This window comes from Cavia porcellus, unplaced genomic scaffold (genome assembly GCF_034190915.1).
Source record: "Cavia porcellus strain 051 isolate PalLab524CR breed Dunkin Hartley unplaced genomic scaffold, mCavPor4.1 scaffold_24, whole genome shotgun sequence".
NCBI lineage: Eukaryota > Metazoa > Chordata > Mammalia > Rodentia > Caviidae > Cavia > Cavia porcellus.
This window is the reverse complement of record NW_026947507.1, coordinates 11,659,964-11,678,235: the sequence shown is the minus strand read 5'-3', so window position 1 is coordinate 11,678,235 and position 18,272 is coordinate 11,659,964.

The following is an 18,272-nucleotide window of genomic DNA, read 5'->3' as shown; positions in this document are numbered from 1 at the left end:
ATCAAGTAAAAGTTCATGAGTAACAGTTTAAAAGTTAAAAATTTTGATCAAATGTGTTAGTATTGAAGAAAATGAAATATTTATGTCATCATTTAAAATACTTCTTTAATTCAATTCTGTGTTGAAATATTTTTCTCAGACTTTTATATATATATATATATATATATATATATATGCATGTGTATATGTATAATGCAATAATTTCTATCCTATGCAATTACCTCCCTTCTAAATCTACTAATAAAAGCCTCTTTATGAAGAATATGCATTATAGGTGACTTTAAACTCTGAAAAATGCATGTCTTTATCCCCATAATTCATCTACAATGACTTAAATTGCATAACCGAATTTCCACAGCATAGCTGCCTCTGTACGATCATTATCATGAGCATGCGTGTGTGTGTGTGGTGTAGCCAGAAATAGAGAGTGGAGAGTGCTACCCCGAAGTCAGTAGAGGTAAAATTTCCAACTAGATCCTATGTCCACTGTCTTTAAACCACTTTCAAGATATTAAACCCTCCAAAAGGAGATGATCATAAACAACTGCTTAGATTGTCACATTTTCACTACATTGAGATAAAACTCGAGGAGTCACACTTGACTTCAAATTGTATAACATAATTCGGTGGCATTTATTTTTCTACCATCAACAGAAAAAATGGGCTCAGTAAAATAACACATTCAGCAACAATTCAAAAGCAAACACAGCTTTGTATACTGTCCTAGGAAGATGGGACATGAAGGAACATTTCCCATACGAAAAATATTTACTTAAAGCAGTTTTTAAGTTTTTGCTCTTTATAACCTCAAGGTATTTAATATTTCATCTGGCAAATGCTGATAGCTATTTTAATTTCATAACCACATGAAAATTCAAACTAACAGAAGGAGAAGTAGAAGAGATGGTGAGACATCCCAGAATAGGCCAGAATTTCAGTGGAATTAATTTGCACAGTGCAGGGTGGAGAGCACCCAATGCTGCCCAGGTGGAGTCATAAATACCAAGGAATGGGGATATGGGTGGGCTGGCACACACAGTGCCTAACTGTGGAATTTTTTTAAAGACTGTATCTGACTAAGTAATTTAGACAAACAACTCACTGTGTAATCCAGGCTGACCTCAAACATGCAGCAATTCTCCTGCCTCAGCCTCTCAAGTGTTGTGATTTACTGGCATGCACCACCACCCATGGCAAACTGTGGAATTCTTGCATCATGTCTTGAAACCTCTGCTGCTCTCTGATTATTTTTCACTCTTCATCCACCTATTTCATAAACCAGTAATTCAAGGAAAGAGAAAAATTTCGATCACTCAGTTATTTTCTGTATCTCTTAACATTTGCATAAATGTTTTATATACAGAGCTTGTCAAAAATGCATACGCCCTTCCAGAAAAAGAAAACCTTGTATAGATATTTTAACACTAAATTTATTAAGGCATCCTGAAAATCCAAACATGTATGTGGACAAAGCAATCGGTTTACCGGGAGTCAGTGTCTGGTATTTATTAAAATATTTATATAAGTATTTCTTTTCCTCAAGTGCGTATACATTTTTTGGCAGGCTCTGTAAATTTCAAAAGTTACTTTTTATAGTGTTCCTTATCGTGCTTACCATCTGAAAGTAAATCCTACAACATCGTATATATGGATTTATGTCTGTTTTTGTATTTTTTGGCTCAACTGTGCTTTTAAACATTTTTATTTTTCATCTTTTGTATTTATAATAGGCACACCGTTCGGAAATAGTAGTGACCTGGCCAGTGGAGTTGGATGATGGGACCCAGTCTGAGGCTTTAGAAACAGGGCCACATCGCGAATCCTCCAGGCAGGGCAGCATCCTGCCCTGGCTCCCATCCCTGCGCTTGCGCACTTCTCCACCTTCCGAGGTCGGGTTCATCCACAGACCAATTGATTTACTCACATTTTGGGCTTGGGCACCTTCTGCTCAGCCTCTCGTAAACTCAGCCTGCTGCAGACTCCACTACCAAATGTTGGCCTAAGTCCCATGGTCCCTTGGGCTCTAACTCTAGAAAGTCCCTGTTTGGGTAGTGCTATTCCTGTCTGGGCTCAGACATGCCTGACCTCTGGGCTGACCTAAGGGGCCAAAATATGAGAGCTCTGGCAGTTGATCACATCCTCATTCTTTTCAGAATGTTTCTGACAGTGGTTAAAGTAAATATATCTGGGTACCTACTCGGTGGGGGTACAGGACCACAAATCCAGAAGCTTAGACAACTATAAAGAAGGCAAATGGGAAATATGGCAACTTATACATTGTTATCAAACTTCTTTGATCAGGAAAAAACTTGTATTTTAATCAAGTAGGATAGACTAAAGTCCCTGTTGATAACGCCAGCCAGAACCTTCTGACCTTGTGGACATGCAGAGGATGGCGGCTACCAGCAGGTTAATTTCCTTGATTAGAAATCGCATTCTTACCCAGGCAGACTCTATGAAGAAATGAGATTCTTATTCATGAATAAGGAACAGAAGAAATATTTTTCTGAGAGCAACTCCTCATCTTTTCAGTCTAGAAAAGATTTTCAGTTTTCAGTCTAGAAAACTCTTAGTCTGAATGCTAGAAATATCTCAAATTATTATACCTCCTCAGTGTCTCTGCATCCTATTTATTCAAGTCTATGTTCCCACATTGCTATTTTTTCCCATTCCAATTGTGGCATTCATCATACTGTTTTATAATATTTGTTTATGTGCATTTATTGCTCCTAGATTATTAGAACACGGTGCCTCGATGATCTTAGTCTCCTTGCCTTTTTATTTAGTGATGTACAAATAGGGTAAACATCCCTAATTTGAAAATCTGAAGTACAAATTGCTCCAAAATCTGAGAGAATGCATACTTGACACCTCAGTGAATAATTCTTGTGTGACAAGCCACAGTTAAAGTTCAGATATGATGAGAGTATTGCATAAAATTTCCATCAGGCTGTGTAAAACATAAATTTCATGTTTAGACCTGTAAATATCTCATTATGTATATGCAAATATTAAAAATATCTGAAAAAAATACAATCATTTCAAATAAGAGATACTCAACTTGCAGCAGGTAGCTATTGAAGGCTTGGTGAATTAACAAACATTTCAGTTCTGAAACAGTAGCATGCAAGCTTGTATTCCTCACTGCCCAGGAATGAATGCACCATCACGCCAACTGGAACTCTAACCACAAACAGAATTCAACTTCCACCACAGGTGAAGATAGCTTCGAGAAATGTCGCTGCCACCTACTTGATTAAAATACCGCTGACCTACAAAGTTGTCGTGATAACTTCCCTTGAACACATCCAACAGCTGAGGTTGTGAAGCAAACAGGTGACCCCCAACTCCAAAGGGTGATGAGTCCTAAGGAGAAACAGGCAACATGGACAACTTCACATGTGGTTTTAAAAAAATAGCTAAAAGTTCTATGAATTTTTAAAGACCAAGTACAAGCTAGTGCATTGGACAGGCGACAACGGTGGGGCTCCGCCGAACCACGGAGACTTTGCACTCTCGCCAGCTTTTTTTTCCACTGTACGTCTGTGAACAAGACTTGAGGCAGGGCAGCAAACCCTCCGGCCACCACCCACTGACACAAGTCATTGCTTCTGTCAGAGGAGGAGGAAGGAAGACTTTGCTCTGGGAGGAGGGACCAGAAAACATGGTAGCACAGGATATAGTATCAGTTACGAAACACCAGCCTGTTGTGCTTAAGACAGAAAGAGGACTCCTGCCCCAGGCTCTGCAAAGTTATTCAGTCAGAAACAACAGCAGCTGAGGAAGTGACACCACATAGAGGTCCATTTGTGGAAACCCTGCTGCCACCGCCTCTTCTGGGCATCTCCAGCACAGCAGAGGTAAAGAGTGTCTGGCTGAATGCATTATCTCTGGCACCAACCTTGCTGAATTAACTCCATCCAGCGTGGTTTCCGCCTCTGCCTGGTGCCACTCTGTCTAGGTCTCACTGGAGAGGCAGAGCTTAGCTAAAGGGCTTCTGGGAAGTGCAGATGATGATGCTGATGACAATTTTGCCTGTTTTGTTTCTGAAGTGCAAGCAGACAGTCTATTTAAATGCCTGCTTGTTCATAGCACAGAACATGATTCTATCAGTGGATTAATATGGGAGTTGTAAAGACAGTCCATACTACCTACCATCCAAATAGGCATCATTATACCAGATGCTCTGTTTGTTTCCTTCTTAGGGCCAGAACCCTTTTAAGATAACAAAATACTTAGGATGGTTTGATGTCTCTCTCTCTACCTAATTCATTTATAAATTCATCTCATAGCTTCTTTGGGATGTTTTTGCTATAAACTGGTTTATCTTACAGCAGGAATTTGGTAAATACTATTGAATAAACAAATAGCCTCTGAGTATCAGATGAGAACAAAACCAAAACATAATCACATTTACATTCAGCTTTCTGAGATTCATAGGATGAACACTCAAGAAGGAGCTTAAAATGATGTGACCGTCTAGATAACTTGCTTGAAAAGTAGCTATTTTGATCATGGTGCTACCCAAATGTATGAGACCCACCCTCACCTACCTTGAAGAAGAAGAAAGGAAAAGAAAAAAGGAGGAAGATGAAGGAATAATAAAATACTTTTAATGCTCAGAGTCTCTCTGCAGGTATGAAACATGTCACTGTCAGGTCACTACCCTAAAAGTGCAAGCCAGCAGCTAGAACCATATTTGGAAGTGTCCGGCAGCAACCCACTCAGTGTATCTCCATTAGGCATTTACACAAATTCCTGGAACTTGTGCCAGCTTGCCTTGCAAACTGAATCACTGGCAACAGAAAAGGAAGAAAATAATCCAAGGTCTTAGGGTGCATTTTTTTCATTCTCCTTTTAAAACTAAAAGGAGGCTAGAAGCTTAAAAAGGGATTCACAATAGTTGAATAATAGCCAGAAAGAGAGATTAGCAAGAAACATTCCTCAAGCTGGGGGATTTCCCCTGGTTGGAGAGGAATTCAGTGTTCAGTGTGTGTGTTCAGCTTGCTAGTTCTGCTGATGTCAGTCACCACTTGGCACAGGAGCTCCCTGTGCCTTCCCTTTTTCTCACCAGAAGGGATTGAGATGGGGTTCATCACGAAGTCAGGAGCCCCCAGATGGATCCCCCCCAGGAGCCCCCAGAGCAGGAGGCTTCTTCAGGCTGCTGCTGGGAAGCCAGGAAGACACCATCTGCCTACCCTGCTAGGACCATAAATCTCCTGCCCCAGAAAAACCTTAAACTTGGCAGGGAGTTAAGCTCCTTTCAAAAGATTAATTTATCAGACTTCCATATTTGAAAGGCGAGCCAGATATGAACAAGCAAATGGATCCCATACTCGATTGTTCTCAACTTCTCAGTAACTGTCAGCTTTCTTTTTTGGTTTTCTTTTTTTTTTTTTTTTTTTAGCAGTGAGAATTCCTTCTTATGACCTGTCCTCAAAAGGTGTAATTGGGCCCCACTAACATTACTTTGAGAGAACAAGTCAAGGTGCAGTGTTTTCCTATTTGAGAAACTGCAGCTTATATTAACCAGCAGGAGAATCAGCATCCAATTCATATCTGCCTTCTTCACTGTGACTTTCAGATTGCCATAAAGACTAGGAGGTATTTAATAAATGAAGAATAATAATCAACACACTATAAGGGAAATTGAGCCAACTATCTAAAACAAATGTTCTTGTACTCCGTAAAGAACATAAGTACCTGGTGAAAAAAAGCAGAGGAAATTGTTTTTACGCAATTGAGCAAAGACAGTAAGAACATCTGTGATTTCTTTTAAGCAAAGTTTATTTTGTTAACTAAAACTGCAACTATATATAAAGATTACTATGTACATACAGGAGTTATTTTACTTAATGTAGAGATAATTCTTAATGCACCTATGGACCATCAATCCTCTTGCTACAGATAGCTTTATGGTACACCCCACTCTCCCTGAGATAGGGAAATACCATGTATGATGGTATTTTATTGGTAAAAAATATTTCTAGGGTTTTTTTCTAATTAGCACTTAAATAGTTATCCATATACACTGTTAAAATTGCATTGTTATGAAATACTTTTTGGGTTTAAACTGCTTTTATTTATAGCAGTCTTTGATGAATAATTTACATGCATACACTTATGTCCCAAGATTTTAAGTCATTATTACTTCCAAATATAAAAAACTGATGCGTCTTTTCATATTCAAATCCGTTTCAGTAGGCCTGGTACCAGTTGAGAGAATTTTGCTACTGAAACTTAATATAAATCTTGGGAAACAGAAAAGTGTCCTTGGCTTTGAAGATAATCAGTTACTGATTAGCAAAGGCAGGAAATTTATGAGGCAGAATAGGGCAGCAATCTGAACACTGTATTTTTATATGCATCGAAGACCACTGACACAAGGATTATCCTCCCAAGGATAAAAGCTCATTTATTTCTTAAGTTTGCTTCAAACTCCCTAACTATTCATGTTACCAATTTGGTTTTATTTTTGTAACCTCGCTACTCAGATTCAAATTTCATTTGAAAGCTCAGTGAATCCAAATCTGCCACTTCAATAAATATCTCGGTCAATCCATTTTAATGAGCCCAAGTATAATCCATATAAGCCCAGAGATAAATGTGGAAAACAAAATACAAAACGCTAGTCATTTAAATAACACAGCAGGAAGCACTGGAGAGAGAGAGAAAAGATTACGTGAATGAATTAACTTATACGGGAGGAATTTGACCAACAGCCCTAAATTCAATTACTAGCAAAGAACAATTAATACAGACAAGAAAATAGGAGGAGGCAAGCGTGGGGAAGGGCAACTAGTTATTCATATGCTTATCCATTCATTGACTCCACAGTGCCTATTTAAACTTTGTGGAATATTATATAGGAGGTGAAATATAAGGAGCAGAAGGGAAGTAGGACAAAGGAATAACAGTTCTTGCCAAGAATTATAAATGTTTAAGTTGGGAAAATGACTCTAAAGATAATCTGCCTCAATTCATTTAATGCACATATAGACAATTTTAAAATGCGCTCTTCTAGAAAAGAGGGAGTTATTATGGGAAGGATGGGAGGTAATGGATGGAAGGAAGGCCTGGCATGTACTCTAGACACATAACTAAGCTCAATGCAATGAGGAAATGGTAAAGCAATCTGCAGCCAGAGATTGTCCATAGTCCCAACATTTCAGCCTTCCAGAACCGAGGATACAGTATTACCAACTAGGTATCACATGTTACGGTTTTTACATAGAATGTCCCCCAAAACACTTACATATCCAGAGCTGGAGGCTTTGGAAATTGGTGATTGACCACCTTTCAGTTCATATCTCTATGCACTGTTAGTAAATGCAGCCCAAGTGAAGGAGTTAGATCACTGAGGAAATACCTTTAGTGAGCAGATCTTTTGCTCTGGCTCTTCCTACCTCTCTGCTCTCTGGTTGTCATGGATTGAGTAACTTTCCTCCTCCATGCACTTCTGCCATGCCATTTCTGCTTTGGAATCAACTTACCACGGACTGAATCCACTGAAGCCATGAGTCGAAATAAACTTTTAAATTGCTGGTGTCGGGTATTTTCCAATAGTTGCAAAGCTGACTGATACATAACTCATAAACACTGTTATTATTCCAGTGTTTCCACAAGGAAAAGACGTTGGGTGGATCCTCTAGCTACACTTGTTCAATCAACAGGCAAATCCAACATCTTTTGTGTCACTACAAAAGGGCTCAAATCTCAAGGCAGGCTGTAGGGTGGCAAGGAAAATGATAGTGGTGGTGGTAGGGGTCTTCGGGTGGAAGGATTGAGGTTGATGAAAACTCAAGAGTCTAAATATTTTAAAATCTGATTGGCTTATTTAGTCATCTAATTACAAAATGAAATTTTGATTTTGTTGCTACAATATCTAAACTTTTGGGTTGGAAATGAAAACAAAAAAAGAAAAAAAGATCTCTTTGCTCCATCTAGTGTTCCATACTGAAATGACACGGTCTACTCCATCTAGTGCTGCATCTTGAAATGACACTCTAGTTCTTAACCTCTCAAAACCCAAAGATCTGCAGCACTGCATAACCAGAAACGGAACAGAGACTAATGGCAAAAGCCACCCTCTCTGGTTGCCTGTGATGAGTTGTTCAAAAGCAAAAGATTATGCATTCTCAGCACCAAATGATTCTTCTCCGAGGCCAGCAAAGTCCTTAAACCTAGGGCACGGCAGCAATTATATCCAGTTATGAGAAGGAAGTTCACAAATAGGTCACACTTTTAGATGTCAGAACAATGACAATAACCAGGCTCTCCAATATAACTTCAGCATCAGATCATTTGACAATTACACATAGACTATGTATGTTTCTGGGGAAATAAGGGAGAAAGAAAGAAAAGGAAGAAGAAGGGAAGAAGAAAACAGGAGGATGCCACACACATTTAATCACATTGGATGAAAATGAAGGAAAATATCACAACAATACATTGTCATAAATTTATCTGATTAAAATAAATGTAATGATGAATCCATTAAATAGGAAAGTAAAATTATCACTGACATCCAATAGTAATGATTGTTATTTTCTATATGTCAGATACATACTACCATTATGTCATTTAATCCTCATAATCAGTAATTCTTTCAGATAGATCACAAGGCTGCTGTTCATATATGGTGACTGAGGCTTTAAGAGCTTTGTGACCTTGCCTAGGGTCGTGGATAATCATCAAGATATAGAACTGTGGGACAATTCTCCATCTTTTTGATTTTAAAACTACTTTTCCCTGGTGTGCTGTTGCTTTCTGTATCAGAAATACTTTCAAACCATGACCCCACAAATCTAAAAGTTGGGCCCCCGCTTTAAGTCTGTGATGAAATTGAAAGATTTGTTTCTTATCTTTTTCACTATTATACTATATCCAAAAGTGATCTCCAGTGTTGTAAAATGTAGAGCATGGCCCAAACAGTCAGTTTAAACTTGAAACACACACAAGTTGTAAGGCAAAGAAAAAGAAATGTAGCTTCAAGTAGCATTTCCAAATGCAAGGATGCAGGTAATTTATATTGACATAGCTTGTCATACCAGGAACAAACATTACCAGCACATTGATTGCACGAAGTACCTCCAAATGACAGTCTTTTCTGCAGAAAATTGGCTCAGTAGTCTAATGAAGCAGCATCAGAATTGCAACCTCAACAACAAAGATTCTGTCCTTCATTAGCTAATAATATAATTCCCTGCAAGTAATACTATAATCTATGTTTCCCATTAACCTATGCCAAAAGCCTTCTAACATATAAACCAAAAATTAGGGGTAAATGTTCTCTCTAGCTATAGTCATTTTAAAATACTTTTTCTTTTTTGGGGGGAAGTTTTAAGGATTGATCCTGAGGGTTCAGGCTTGATAGCCACTCTGTCACTGAACATACCCTCAGTCTTTTTTATTATTTTATTTTGAGACAAGATCTCACTAAATTGCCCACAGGCTGACCTCCAACCTGTGATCTTCCTGCCTCATCCTCCTAAGTAGCTGAGATTACAGTCACTCCCCATCGTGCTAGCTACATTTGCTTTTTCTATAAGCACTTTAAATTTTATTCCTATTCTCTGGGGAAGAATTCTGTTCTATATAACTACCAAACCATTCTTATAATGTTCTGTGTCATCAAACTTCAAGTCTGGAAAAACTAAATATTTTTTTCTTCATGAATGCATATGACAGAGCATTGAGTCAAGGTAACATATTTCAGGTTTCCAAAGCACTCTAGAGTAATGTGATTTAGGGCAAAAGTGCGTTTTACTGTGAACATTGTTCAACTTGATATCAGATCCCTCATTTAAGAAAATTTTCTGTAAAGTTAGAGCTAACGTGTGGAGGTCCATCGGGAGTACCCTCCTTGAAAGAAGAGAAATTATCTCCATTTTGGCTAAACCGGCCCTATTACCATGTATTGCTATGTACAGAGCTGGTTAAGGCTTTTCCTTATCCCTTCAACTGACTTTAAGGCATGCAAATCAGTCTAGCAGAGGTGCTGACATGTAATCTATGAGGCAAGAGGACAGGTCAGTGTTACCCTGTCCCCGCAGCTCCCAAAATCAAGTGTGAGCTGGCAAAAGGCAAAGCCACACTCCACGCTGTCTGCTGGGATCCAGCCTCGAGATAAGAAGCTATGACTTCCCAGGGCATAAAAGATTACACATCAGAGCTGAAGTACCGACCCCAACACTAGATACTGCCTTGAATTGTGTTATACAGATTATTCCTTTGGCATATGCTTCTGTCAGCATGTGGCAGAGGTGACTTCACACCACCTTCCTAGCCCAGCTCACAGTATTCAGGTCCTTCCTGCCATTCTCATAGTCACTCTCCCCCAGCCACACCCCTGATGGAGAATTAGTACACCCTGGCTTGGCCTTGGGTCAAGGCCTTTGTTCTGGTTAGCTATCACCCTAGCTGGACTTAGGACTCCCTTGGCTCCCAATTATAGGTTTGCCTTAGTGTCTTTATTCTCACTGTGGGTTGTATTGGAAGTGATAGATTGGAATTAACTTGCTAGGATTTCAATAACTTTTCCATGAGATTACAAAAATAAACTTCCTGGACCACAACAAGGACTAGGGAGGGCTCCCTATACTGATTTTTTTTTTTATACTTTAAGGATGTATAAAAACAGAGAAGAGTTTATTTCTCCCTACCCTAAGCTTTATACGAGGGATAATTTTGGGATATGGCTAGATAATAAATTTATACAACCAAAAGCCAAAACTGCCACAAGGAATAGCAGGAAACTGCCCACCTTTCCAGGAAGGTTCTTGTTGACATAGTGAGGTTTCATGAAGCAAATACTGGGCCGCCAAATCAAAGTGTTTTCTTAATGGACCTCCCACAATATGTTTGTGCAAGAGTCCAGAGATACCTGGCACCTCTCTGAGCAGAGAGCTAATGCCAGAAATATCAGGGTTAGCTGTAGATACCACATAAGACAGCTGAAGAGAAAAAAGAAACCCAGTTTTTAAGAGGAAGAAAATATTTGAGCAGACATTTCCAAAAAGAATAAAGAAAATACACTAAGCCATATGCAAAAATGCTTCACAATATTAGTTATCAGGAGGATGCCAATTGTAATCATTACACAACTGGACAGGATGGTTAAAATTATTGCGAGTGACAATAGCAAGTTTGGACAAAGATACAGAGCACTGGAACTCATACTTTTGGTTGGATTAACAAATGCCATGGTTATTTTAGCAAAGGCCTGACTTTTGTTTCTATACATAAAATCAAAATGATTACCTACTGGTAATTCTAATCCTGGATGTTATCTAAAAAAGTGAAAGCAAATGTCATAAAATATTCACAATAACTTCATAATAAGCAAAGCCAGCAAGTGAAACAAGGTGATTGTTAATAGTCTGAATAAACAAACAGCAGAAATATAATCAAGGGACTACTAAGGGAACCATGCTGTTCAGAAGTAGAAGGAACGAGTTATTGGTACTGAAAAATGTTATGCCAAACGAAAGAAACCACAAAATGTATGATTCCAATCTATTGGAAATTCTAGAAACGGAAAAAAAAAAGTATCTGTGGTGAAGAAAATTAGAACAGTTTTCAGTGTATGAGCCTTTCACTCCTTAGGTTTGGTTTGCCACCAAGAATTTGGTTCTTTTTTATATCATAAATAGAATTATTTGCTTAATTTTCCTTTTTCTGTATATTGGTATTGTACAGGAACATAAATGGTTTTGAATGGACTGACTTTGTCTGGTAACTTTGCTGAATTTGTTTATTCGTCTCATAGCCTTCCAGTTGCTGGGACAAAAATGCCTGACATATGCAACTTAGTGGAGGAAATGGTTTATTTTTGGCTCATGGTTTCTCTGGGCTCCCCCACCGAATCAGCATGGCAGAAACTTTTGGCAGAGGAAAGTGTCTTGACTCATGGCAGCTTTTCAGAGGGCAGGGAAACAGCCAAACAGGAAGGTCGGGGACCAAATACAGGTGTAAAGGTCATGGGCCTAGGATCCAGTTCTCCCACCTAAGCCCCACCTCCCAAGAGCATATTCAGCTATGAGCTCAAGGCATCAATGGTTTCCTTTATTGTTGAGGTAAGTGCCCTTACAGTTCCAATAGCTCTCCAATAGTCTCTTAATCCAGGAAAGTTAACATTCAGCACAAATGCTTTGTGTGTGTGTGTGTGTGTGTGTGTGTGTGTGTGTGACACAGAGAGAGAGAAAGAGAGAGAAGAGGAGAGAGGTCTTTGGGGTTTTCTAATATAAGATCATATAACATGCAAAAAGAAATCATTTTATTTCTTTCTTCCTAATTTTAATGCTTTTTTTATTGAGACAGGCTCTCACTATGTAGTTCAGGCTAGCATTGAACGCACTTTGCAGTCCTGGCTGGCCTCAAACTTGCAGTGATCCTCCTACTTCAGCCTCCTGAGTGCTGGGATTACAGATGTGCACCACTATGCCTGGCTTTTATTTCTTTTTCTTGCTGCAACATGCTAGCTAGAGTTTCCAATACTATATGAAATAGATGTGGCAAAAGTGGGGATGCTAGTCCTGTGCCTGATTTTAGAAGAAAAGCTTTCAGTCTTTCACCATTGGGTGTGATGTTAGTTGTGTTTTACTCAGGATGATCTTCATGACACTTAGGAAGTTCCTCCAGTTCCTGGTTTATTGATGTATGATTTTCTTTTTGTGGTTTTGAGCCTAGCAGATGTGTGCCCTGACTAGACCTGTCATTTCCCCTTCTTGGGCAGCTAATTTAGTCCACTGCCCAATCACTTCCCTTTTTATGTTTTCACGCTCCAGGTCATTATATATCTGCCTAACCTCCTCAGAGCCAGTTTCCAGGCAACTAGGGAAACCCTGATGCCCAGCGTCCAGTGAAGTCGTCCAGATCAGGCAATCTACACTCTAAAAGCTTACAACCTCAGCCAGGTTTTATCTTACTGCATTTTTTCACCACTGTGCTACCAGTTTAAATCAACCACAGATCATTGGCAAACTTGCTCTTTGGTCAGACTGCTCTTGCTGTGTTTCCCAGAAGTTGCAACCCCTCTCTTTACCCAAATTTCTAGACACTAATCTAGGTGGCACACTTTAGTACACCAGGAAATGACAGATCATTTGAATCAGGACTGGGTATTCTGCTGAGTCTCTAGTCACAGCCTGTTTGTTAGAAGCCTGTTCCAACGATCTCTCACTTCGATATCCAGGGCTTATTATTTGGGGAAGAACCCTGTTTGTATGTTACACACAGTGATTGTTGAGCTCTCCTGCAGTAGAAAATGATACTGTTGCTTCTGTAGCTCAGGCATAGTACTGATTAACCTCTACACTGCTGTGCAGACCTCGAAGCTCTTGCCAGCAGACCTCAGGCTCCCGGTGCTCTCAGGCCTTTGTGAGTTTTGTCCATGGAGATCAGTAGTCCTGTGTTTAATCCAAAAAGGGGCCTCTTCTTGCATCTTATCTTTCATCCCCCAAAAAGACCAGAACACACTCTGAATCTGTAACCCAAGAACAAACCCCAAGCCTATGATTCTCCATTGTTAGCGGCCACTTACTTCTTGGGTCATGCAAGCAACCCCTTCTGTACTGTTACCTCAAATTCAGGAGAAAACTAAGAATTAGGCTGCTTCTTCTTCTAGAGCAAGACCGTGCTGCACCAATGTAGAAAGCCAGAATGCATGAAAATACCTTATATATTCTATTGCTTTTCAGGTGATTTTTTCTTTATTACACATTCACTTAGTCGCCATAGACCACCGGGCTATTTTCTAAAATGCCTGTAAGATTAACTCAGCTGATTTCTGGTTGTTCTTTGATAGCTTTGTGGGGGAACAACTATTTTAAGTGTGTGATTTTGACATTTTGATGATGTCAATCCTTTGAGAAACTTTGGTACAGCTGAGGTAATTGCTTTTTAAATAACAAAAGCAAAAGCGTATCAAGCCAAATTGGTAAAACGCTTAGATAAAAAAAGTTCATTTCTAAAAAATTCCAAGGTCCTCCTAAAATCTATACGAAAAATATGAAAATCAAGCAGAAGAAATTGGACAAATGGTATAAACAGGTAATTTAAAGAAAAATAAATGTCACCATTTTTTGATGATGTTAAACTGTACTGAATTTTTATATAGACTTATCTCTGAATAAAACAAAGAATAAGCGTAGTGTTTGGGACATTCTATAAACTCTATACTGGAGTTTTATAAATTTTTGGCTTTACCTAACTCCACTCCAAGTCTTTAGGTTAGCAAGGAATCCCTCTTTTTCCTTCTTTTTAAGTTTACTTTTCATCCTTCTTTTTAAGTTTACTCACATTCTCATTAAAAGACCCTACTTTAGTAGAGGTAAAAGTTCCTCTCATGTAAAAAGCAAGAGACATGTCCAAAAATAACTATGCATCTCTTCCAAAAGAGTTTTCTTTTCATTTCCTTGATGACTGAATATTTCCATGACTAAGATAAATTTCTGTAATCATTAACTCTTACCAATGATTATTCCTTTTGAATATAAGTTATGTTACTTTTAATATTTTGAATTTCTTTTTGCTAAACATATTTTATTAATGGTTTTGTTGGACATTTATGCTTTCATTCATTAGATGCCTATTGAATATCAGTTTACTCTAATTAAGATGTTTAAAATGGACAAAAGAAAAAACGTGGCTAGAATTTTAGTTTAGTAAATAAATATTAAATTCAAGGCAAAGAATCTGAAAAACTCTTAACTATAACAGGTAACCGTCAATAAGGAGAATGAGCTTCTATTGATATTAACCTACTTCTCCAGTGTATAAGAGACAGCAAGATACAACCAACTTTTAAGTTTTTTTTTTGTTGCCAGAGGTTTTAGTGCCATATACAATAATATATTGCTAAGGCAAATGTTAAGAAACTTTCTTTGCTTTTTTATAATAATTTTATGGTTTTAGGACCTATGATTAAGTATTTAACCTATTAAATTAATTTTCAATATAGTATAATTCAAGACTGTAATTTCTTCCTTTATATTTGGATAATTAGTTCTCCAAACACTGTTTCTTTAAAGTTGTATGTTCTTTGTTCCTTTGCCAAAAAACATTGATAATGTGTGTATGGGTTTATTTATTAGTTTTCCATTTTTATGCGAGGATTCTCTTAATTATTTTAGCTTTGTAATATATCTTGAAGTCAAGGAGTGTGATGCTGTCAGCTTTGTTCTTCTTGCTCAAAGTTCCTTTGGCTATTTGGTGTCTTTTGTGATTTTATGTGTATTCCATGACTTTTTCTATTTATGCTTTTTTTTTTTAACAAAAAAATGTTCTTGAGATTTTGATGACTTGCCCTGAATATGTGGATTACCTTGAGTAGTATGAATAGTCGAATAATAATCTTTCCAGTCCATGAACATAGACTATATTTCCACTTATTTGTTTGTTAATTTATTTTATCTGTGTGTGATAGTTTTCAGTGTCCAAGTTTTCACTACCTTGATTTAGTACAATTGTCATGTATTTTATATGTTTTTGGTTGTTAATGTCTATTTGGTTGTTAATCTCTATATATGGTAATGAATTTAATATTGACTTCTAAATAAATGAATCTGAAGCCAGCAAAATAAAAGCGGGTAGTGGAAAGAGAGAAAATCGCATTGAGATGTGCTGTGAACATGTACCAATCCCTTACAAAGATGATAATAATTTTGTACTATAAACATGTACTAATAAAAATTTAAAAATTTAAAATAAATTTATTCTTAAACGTTTTATTTTTTCAGATACTGTAGAGCCAAACATTCAGATTTTTAGAGCCAAAACATGGAAATAATCTGTTAATCAATGAATGAAGGAAAATATATGAATATTATTCAGCCTTATAAAAGAAGGATATTCTGCCACTTGTAACATCAGGGACATTATGTTAAATAAAGTAAATCAGATGCAGAATGATGAATTCTACATGATATTATTTGCACTATGAATCTAGAGCAGTTAAACTTAAGGAATCCGAGAATGGAAGGTGGTTACCAGGAGCTTAAAGGGGGCATAACATTAATCAAAAGGTAAAAATTTCGGGTCACTATTACGTAGTACACTACTTGTATTTGACAAGGTGCTGGAACCCACCATTTAAAAGAGGAAAGGTTTTTTGGGCTCAGTGTTTCAGCAGCTTAGTCCATGGTGTTCCAGCTCTAAAGCAGAACAACATGGTAGTAAAGAATGGTGGAGGAGGGCTGTGTATTTCATGGTTTCTAGGAAGTAGAGCAGAGGGACAATGCTGGAGAGGATGGGACCATATATAGACCTCGAGGTCTTGCCTCCGTAACCCATCCAAACACATAAAATATGTGCTGTGCTAATCTCCCACGCCAGTAAAAGTTGATAATTAAGCTTAACTGTTACATTCAATCCTTGTAAACTTGACATATAAACACATCTTTTTAAACCATACTTTGTCTCTAAATAAAGGTAGTAACAAGTTCATCATTCCACCTAGTGTTTAGTAGCCATCTTGTATACAACCAAAAAAGTACTAACCCCTTTCTCAAAGTTTCAACAGTTCCAGCATTGCTCAAAAGTCTGACTCAAAGTCTCTAATACTCAATCTGAACTCTTATCTATAAATTCCTATAAAATTTACAAAGCAAGTAACTTGATCCCCTGATACAATGATTCTGGGTAACTGTATCCATCCAAATAGGAGGAGTGAAGAGTAGAAAAGAAATGGACAATGTAAGACCAAAGGCTAGCACAGCAACATTATGGCCTACAGCTCCATGTTTGGTATCCAAGACACAGTGTAAGAAGTTGTGAGCTCCTGAGGGACTGGGTGGTTCCACTCCTGTTGGGCTGGCTGTACTTGTTGCTTGTGGATTTTCTCAGCCGATGATCCATATTCCTGGAATCTTTGACTTGCTGGAATTTCCACTTCAACTTAGGCTTGTTCCTATAGCTTCATATGAGGAGCTCCTTTTTCTGGCCTCCCAAATTTTTCTCTCAAACCTGGGTAGAAGCCTCCATGACTCCTCAACTCTTGTATTCTGAATGCCTGATCAAATAGTATTACATAACCAATGGCAAGGTCTGCCACTAGCTGGAAAAGAAGCCAAGCCCCCTCAGATCATGGTAGTAGTGGTCTTTGAGTACTTGGATGTCAAAGCATGATGAGACAAATCCCAGGGAATCAATGCCCTAGGAGATCCTTCTTCAGCAGGGAACTCTCTTCCAAAATTGAAAGTTTATACTTTTTCATGTTTTAGTCTGTGATGGATGGAGTCTTGCCGATTCCTGAGACATCCTCCTGACATCTTTTCCTCTTGTGTCTCTGTTAAGTATTCAGCTTATTTTTATAATGCTAATCTAAAGAGTAATCATACTTCCTTTGGCCCCAACTTTACATGTGGCTCCTTCAGGCTAAAATTTAAAATTTCTAATTGTTCTGCTCTGCTTTTTGATTCTAATTCTCACTGTAAATCTTGTTGAAGGCCAGTTGAACCCATGCCATCGTCTGAATATTGGGCTGTCCTGAGATTTGTTCCACTAGATCAACTAGTCTCCATTTCTAAATTTAGCCTCTGTGAAGCCTTAGAACATGGGCAAAATGTAGACACATTCTTTGTTAGAAGGCAAAATGCACGACTCTCATCTTTTCTCCAAGAGAGTCCCCATCTGATATTTTATATGCCTGTCTTTGCATTGTTTGCATTTTTATTAGCGTTCTTGTCTTCTGAACTCTAACCACAATTGCCTACTCAATTCTATTTATGGCATCTTAGGCCCTTTCTAGTGTACATCTCCAAATTTTAACCCTTCCCACAAATGAATTTCAAAGACTTGTGAACCACATAGTCAGGTATAATCACAGCAACTATCCTATACTCTGGTTCCAATTTTATGTATCAGCCACCTTTACTATTGTTGAAACAGTTTTCAACACCCACAACCTAAAGGAGGAAAAGTATACTTGTCTTAGGAGTTCAGAAGTTTATTCCATAGTCTGCTGGCCAAGGCAGAATATCAAGGCACAGCAAAGCTGCATACTTCCTGGTGGCCAAGAAGCAGAGCAGTGGAGAGGAAGTAGCTGGCAGGAGGGGCCAGGTGTCATACGTAGCACCAACATCATGCCTCCGTAATACACCAGACATGCCCAGAAGTGTGCTTTACTAATCCTTTAGGCAGATACTAAGCTAATCAATTAACAATTAAACTTAACCATCACCTGCCTATAGTTAACAATAATGTATTGAACATTTAAATTTGCTAAGAGGATAAGTTTTATCACTGAAACTAATAAATGAGAGTAGAGCATT